The following is an 8,051-nucleotide window of genomic DNA, read 5'->3' as shown; positions in this document are numbered from 1 at the left end:
TTCAACACTGCTATGTCTCATACCCTCAGTTTTCGGTGGTGCTCAATTCTCCTAATCTACAGCTTCAAGTTTTCTCAAGACTGGACATAGCAAGTAGGTAGCTGATTAACTGAACACTGTATACCTTCTAATTTGCAATCTGTCACCTGCCCAAGGTGTAAACAAACCTTGTGCATTCTACATTGTTTTACTGGCTTAGAAACATAATTAATAAGTAAATACTTCCAAGATGTCTACTCATAGCTGAACATTGTCGTTCTGGAGTACTTTTTTCTATGCTTTGCAGTACCTTTTAAAGCTGTCTTTGCCTGGTTTGATTCAGTAAGGTACCCTAATGTACGTTGCTCTCTAAGAATACAAATGGTCCCATTGAAGTCAGTTAACTTATGGGGAACTACAAACCTTTGCCTTATGATAAGTGCTATCTGCATAAAATACATTTACATTTTTAATGTATCTTTATTACCTTGTAGCCAAGCATGCATGACATAGGATAGTACTTCTATAACGTTTGCTGATGTTCCTAATGAATTTTCTAAATTGCCTGCTTGATGTATAAAGCAGTTATGTATCAAAAAAGCAATAGCAGCATACAAAAAAGTGGAACTGGCATATTCATAGACAGTAACCAGCAGACCCACCTGAAAAAACATTCTGGTTTCTATTATAAAAAACAAACATTTGTCAGAGTTTTTGAACATGCTAATGTCAATAATGGCAGTTTTGTTTCTTTGTTGCTTTAAGACAGTAAAATTTTGAAAGGAAAGTTGATAGTCTAGTGGTAGCAGATCAAAGCATCTATATGTGATATATGAAGCTCAGAATAGAACCCAGTAAGCTTATCACTTCAGGCAAATAATGTTGTGTCTCATCACTCTACATATGATGTGCTAACCACACCGGCATATTGTAGCTAAGTACTATCTTAGAAACAGATGTAACTTTGTTGTGCCCCCGCAAACCATGCTAAAACCTCAACATCCTTGTTTTAGTTATGACAACAGACTTCATGATGCATACAAATTTATCTGCTTTATTACCAGAATAATTTCTTCCATAGCCTGTACAACTTGGTCAGAATTTCATCTCTAATATTCTTGAAACATTACATGGATATACTAATACAAGACTTTGACTTTTTTCTTCCAAAGTGAAAATACTATGTTGATAAAAAAAAAAAAAAATTACAATGCAGTTCTGTGCCTTTTGTATGTTAAAAAATCTTTACATCTTTACTTTTTTCCATATTTAGTTTTTTTAATAGAACCCAGCCTTAATTACTGAGTGTTAAATTCTGACTTTGCATTCTGGAGTTCCTCATGTGAAAATAAAAAAGTATCACCTAAAATCTGTAAATCTGAATGAAGTAAAAGGGAGCTTTGGCTACGGGAAACCCTAAATGGCTATTTAGGTAAGGTTTTTCAAGTATTACTCTTTTGACATACAGTGTTTATATATTTTACTTATGGCCTAGAATGGAACATAAAATCATAGAACCACAGAATCACATATAAGCTGAGACTGGAAGAGACCATCAGGGGTCGTCTAGTCTAACCTTCCAGCACAGGCAGTGTCACCTGGAACATATTGCTCAAGACTGTGTGAAGGCAAGTCTGGTGTATGCCCAGTGGAGGAGACTCCCCCACCTCTCTGGGCAACCTATTCCAATGCTCATTCACCCCCAGTGGAAAGAAGTTCTACCTCATGTTCAGGTGTAACTTCCTGTGTTCCAGCTTATACCCATTGCCTCTTATCCTATCGCCTGGCACCACTGAGAAGAGTCTGGCCCCATTGTTTTGACACCCTTCCTTGAGATGCTTACACACGTTGGTCAGATCCCCCTGAGCCTTCTCTTCTCGAGGCTGAACAGTCCCAGCACTCTCAGCCCCTCCTCATGTGAGAGATGTTCCATTCAATAATGGGCCCACATTATTCCCTAATTTTCCTCTTATTAATGCATTTGGAGAAGCCTTTCTTGTTGTTCTTGACATCCTTAGACATCTACAATTCTAACTGGGCCTTGGATCTCTTTGTCACATTTCTGCATATGCTGACAACATCCCTATATTTATCCCGAGCAGCCTTTTCTCTCCTTCCTTCTCTGCACATCTCCTGCTTGTCTGAATTTTGACAGGAGTTCTTTATTCATCCATGAAGGTCTCCTACCCTCTTTGCTTGATTTATTGCCCATGGGGTTGCACCAGTTTTGAGCTTGGAAGAAGTGATTTCTGAATATTAACCAGCTCTCTTGGAACTGTCTTTCCTTATCATTTATCATTACCAATGTAAAGTTTATCATTACTGATAAAGTTTGAAATTAAATGCAAATTGTGGAGCAATGTCAAATAATAAAAAGTGAAATGGATTGGGCGGTGAGGTGTCAAATAGCACGTATTTATCTATGGTAAGAATAAACGCATCATTTAAAAAACAAAAAGTGTATGCCTTAACAATAGCAACTTATTTTTGTTGACAGTTGCCGCTTCAGTATTATTGTCACAGTAGTTACTCTATAGACTTGGAGTTCTGAGCCTAATGCAGGCTCCAGACATAAAAAAGGTCCTTTGACTCATGAAGGTGGAATGCTGAGTAGATTTGCATTCAGATTTGGCAGTGGAATTACAGTCATGCCACATTCAGTTTACATATCTACACTTACTCTGTCAAAGGAAAACTTAATGGAGGTTCGGGTATAACTTTACAAGAATCCATGTAAGGTGCCCTCATTCTGGTAAAGACAAGATTCAGTGTCTGGAACCCTAGGCTTCAAAGTAACATACAGATTTTTAACAGGGAAGTGGATTAACTGTTGAAGCAACTTGGTAGGTGTTGTGGCAATTTCCTCATCGCAGAGTTTATAATCAAGATAGGTAATTCTTTTAACCCCAGTTTTTGGTAGAAACTAAAACGAGAAATTACTGCACTTTTGATATTAAAAACACATAATAAAAAAAAAAAACAACTGAAAAATTAGTTTGGCTTTCAGTCAACTGAATGCAACATATTTGATCCTGTTTTCACAGCATGGTATCTTTTATTGTTATATTTCTTCTTAATTCCACTTATTTCAGGTATTCTTAAACATGCTGTATAGAGAATGCCTTAGATAGTTTACCTTTGAAAACACTTAAAAATGCCTTAGAAATTGCATTAGAAAAATGCAATGGAGTTTGTATTAACAATACTCTTACCATAATTAAAATTACTGTATTCCATCACTTCAAAAATGTTCTTTGGAAAAAACAATAAACCAAAAAGTACTGCTAAGTTAGAATGTCACCTCATTTTCATTGGCTCACATAAAACCTCTCTGTATAAATTGAACTCAGCATTTCATTCTGTAAAGAATTCAGGCTCCGTACTAGTCTGTTTCAGGAATGTGAACATAAGTACAGGAATGGATCCCTCCAGACACATTTCTCAGGAAGCAGTCTGGTGCAGAAAGATTAAAAAACTTCCAAGTAACCAAAATGCTGTTAAAGAGTATTTTTTTTTTTTTTTCACTTTAAACTGTGGCTATGTGATGTCACATTGTCACCATAATAGCAAGAAATGTTCCTCAATCTGCTCTGTGGTCCATACCTCAAAATTTCCACTGAGCATGAGGTTCAGCCATGGTTTCTTTTTGTATTCTTCATAAATGAAGGAAGCATTTTTGTGAAAAGCCTCTTAGCTGTGCTGAATTTTCTTAAGGTGTAAAGACTGCTAAAGAGAAGTACTCCAAGCCATCAAACGAAGCGCAGAATGATAGCTACAAACTGAAAATCAAGCATACTGGGCAAACTTATTTGCAGTACTATAGTTATGAATCAAAACAACAGCAATCAGAAAATTTCAGAAGATGCAATATTATTCACTTCATCAGTACAGATTACTTGCTTTGGTACTGCTTTTGTTGCCTCTAACAGTTTCTGTAAGAAATATGCAAAATTTTCTGGACAGTGGGAATTTATTATTATTATTATTATAAATGTTAATATTATTAAGTATTATGTGTAATGAAGATGCAGCAGTTTGACATCTCTTCATAGGGCATCCCTGAAAATTCAAGAACAGGTGCAAAAGGCTGCCCCTTTGGAAGAGGTGAACTCCTGCACTGGTAAACACTGGGGGGTTTTCAGCTCGGAAGCAGCTCTGTTGAAAAGGACCTGGGGATATTAGTAGACAGCAAGATGAACACAAATCAAAAGCAGCAAAGACCAACAGCAGCTTGGCATGTATTAGCAGGAACATAGCTAGTAGATTGAGAAAAGTCATTAACCTCCATCAGTCAGCACTCATTATGTCTAGAATGTGTGTCTAGTTTGGGGCCTCCCAATGCCACAAAGACAAATGGCAGTGGGTTCAGTGCAGGGCCACCAAGAGGGTTGGGGGCCTGGGCACTAGCAAGGAGAGGAGACACTGAAGGAACTGGTCTTGTTCATCCTGGAGAAGAGCAAGCTTTGGAGAATCTAGCTAATTTTACAATACCAACGACAGTTACAAAGATGGAGTCAGATTCTTTACTGTGGTGCATGGCAGAAGGAAAAGCAACAACAGGCACCATTTTAAACAGATGTAAAAGAAACATTTTTCCCCATGAGAAGACTCCCGCAAGAGGAATGGGTTACCCAACAGGGCTGTACAGACGGGAGGGTTTTTTTTGATTGCATAAAGCCCTGAGCAAACTGTATTGATCTCATGCATACACTGCATGAGCAAGAAGCTGAAATAGACGACATCTGCAGCTCTCTTCCTGAATTATTCTGTGATCTTAAATTTATTATTTTCAGTTGTACCATGCAAAATCATTGACTTCATTAATGCAACACAAGCATAAGTAAATGGCTTCTAATAACTAGCTCTCCTGAAGATGAAAATGGATGCTATGCAGTGTCTTTGATTATCTTATGAGCACCATGATGAGAGGAATGAAAAAGTGAACTTTTCAGTAACAGTCATTATTGATGTCAAAAGGTATGACTTTGGCTATCTCCTGGTAGCACTGTTGTTGAGCAGAAATGACATCTTCCGCTGTCACTTTTAAATGTCTGCTAGATTTCACCCTGGACTTTACCATATATGCATTATGCACTTTACAATTCATTTGTATACAGAAACTGGTTCAATAGAATTTCAACAAAGAAAACAGAAATAAAGCATCACTATCTTCATTTAGTTTGGAAGCATTCATATTATAAAGGTAAATGCAAAGGGAATTTCCTGACCTTTGAATATTCTATTCTTCATTTAAAGATTCTCTGAAACACTTTGAATTTCATTTCCTTTATCTTCTGTAGTCATTTCACGTTCAAGATTTCTCACTGTCATGGCTTCAACAGCAATGTCCTTAGACATCCTTACACTTTAGAATAGCAGAGCTTTGACTTAGTACCTCAAGACTTGACAGGTTTCTAGCTCTTGGCCTTGCTACATTAAGGTGACAAAAGTGGCTGTCTGTACTTAGAGAAAAACCTGTACTTGTCTTGCATGTGACTATTATACCTGTTAACTAACAAGCAGCAGCAGTACCTACCAGTAACAAAGAATGTGCCCACACTGACTTCATAGTTCAACTTATGCGAAGACCTTTTTCCTCTCTTTTTCTCATAATGGTTTGTCTTTGCTTTGCTTCTAATATGTGTGTATATGTACGCATACACACATATATCTGTACAAAAAGAGCGCTAAAATTTCTCTTGAGTAATTATAGGCAGGAGTACATTTTCGTCTGAAGACATTTCGTTACATCCTGATTACCCTTCAATTGCTGCTTTTCTAGCAAATGACATCTGTGCTTGATTTGATTTTTTATTTTTCCTTACAGCATTATGACTGTTGAACTCATAATCCAATCTGCTCCAGAACCTCACAAATATTATAGTTATCATAGGGTAAGTTTAGGAGCAGCTCTTGATCACAGTTGGTCTTATGGAAATGTAGCTACTTCTAGTAAAATAATATTTAATTATGTCAGTGTAGGATGTTTGTTGAGCATTTTTAATTTGTTAGTAGAAATTAGAGTACATACAAAAATCAAATCATTGTTGCCAGTATTTAAAAACCTGAATGTGCTGAAATCACCTGGAATTCAAAGTCCTGTGTCCTCAGGGCTAGATTAAACACACAGCAAAACTCTGTAGTACCATGTCAGCTGAAGTTCAGATAGTACATGTTGCAATTGATTTAGCATTGTGTTTTCCTTTTTGGCCTCATAATGATTAATAGTGACACAATGAAACCAGTGGTTTTTCAAACTGGGCATGTCATTGACGTTGTTTGTCAGAGGAAGCCTAAAAGGGAAGAACGATGGCCTTGTGGTTAGGGTTCTGCTGTAAGGATATCTTTCTTTGTCAAGTGAAATGTAATATAGAGGTGTTGAAGCTGGCTGCAAGTAAGTTGCTTAGCAAGTTCAGGCCCTGGAGTCTGGCTAAAATAAACAGACGCTGGTAATTGTAGTGCCATGCCTAAACCTAGAGCAACTTAACTTCATACTACATTCTTCAGCGTGCATATATCCTTATGGGATGAAAATATTTTTTTTAAATGTCTCTTACATTTTCTATTTTTCTGTTGGCAAAAGGAACAGCAAATAGAAGATTTCAGCTTTGTTCCATGTCAGTGGGGTCTCAATGAATCCACAGAAGCTGTTTTTCCTTATTTTTTGGGATGAATATTAATGTCTTCAGGTTTTCTTCTTAACACTTTAAGAAACAATTAGTTTTTACTTTAAAAGCAGTATGTCTTCAGTACCTCAGTCTATTTGGCTTTTTTTCTCCACTACCACTTTAAAATTTGCTGAATTAGATGAGCCTTCTCAATCTTAGTATATGGCATATTTTCAACTCTCACGTGAATTACATAGGCTACTTGATAAGCTCTAAAATAAAGCAAAGTTTTATTTTTTCACCAAGCAAACTATTGAGCTTTCTCTAATCTGATGCTAAGGAAAAAAGAGAAAAATATCTGTTACTTCATTCTTCTCATGCTGAATTGTAAACCCAAATGGTTAAAATACAAGACTCCTTAAAAGATCCAAAGCTGAGCAAAGGAAGGGCTAGGGTGGCTTCTCAGAAACAGATGAATTAGAAGTAAGAAACAGGTTTCCTCTGCTCTACCACTACCCACATCTGAACATACAAACAACAAAAACAATGGTACGGCAAGGAACAAAATGAGGACAAACTCAAAAAAAAAAAAAAAAAAGAGAAAAAAAGAGCTGGTACTCAGATAAAATCAAAGATTGTTTCCTACCATCAGTTTGTTTTGGAGCATTTATATTCATATGGTGAACATTTGTCTCTACTAAAATCGGTGGACTATTTGTTACTGATTTCAACAAGTTTTCATTTGGAGATTGCAAGAAACTTCATCCTAAAATTCCCAACAAAAAGCCTAGTAATTTTTCCTGATGGTTTTTTAAAAAGTGTTCATTTATGATTGCAAGAGACTGGGAGAAAGAGTGCAGAACATCTCACACCGATTTATTCTAACAATTACTCTCATTTTTAAAAATATGCACCTCTTCTTCAGATTGAATTATAACTTCATGCTCCAGTGCCTGGACTTAGTTACGCTTTGTGTTCTAAGATGAAAAGCCTTTTATTTTTGGAAGCTTGATACAACTATTTAATCTTTCATTTATAGAGAAAAAAATTAAGTTCTGATGTTTCTCCCCGTATGTCTATACAAGACTTTCCTCTATATTAGTGAGTTCATATTCTGGAATCAAGCATCCCATATACTTGGACAGACTTTGTAGTTTACCTTCTCTGAAGCCTTTCTAGAAATCAGGTATTATTTAAATATTCACAATTCTCCCACCTTCTATCTCCTCAATAAATTGCTAACAGAGCTTTCTGATGTGTTTAAAAGTAGAAAAGGACAAATAGAAACAAGCATATTGAAAGGTATAAAACTTAAAGCCCTCTTAGAAAAATAGTAAGCCCGTGTTACTGCAGAATATGGATGCACTTCTATTTAAAATGTGCTATTGACACCAGCTATGCTCTTCTTGGACTTGAGTAAGATTTAGGGGGTGTATTGTTTTGGGTATTAAGGTTGTACTGTAT

The sequence above is a fragment of the Lathamus discolor genome, chromosome Z (assembly GCF_037157495.1).
Source record: "Lathamus discolor isolate bLatDis1 chromosome Z, bLatDis1.hap1, whole genome shotgun sequence".
Classification (NCBI taxonomy): Eukaryota; Metazoa; Chordata; class Aves; order Psittaciformes; family Psittacidae; genus Lathamus; species Lathamus discolor.
The sequence above is the reverse complement of the archived record's forward strand: the minus strand, read 5'-3'. Positions refer to the sequence as shown.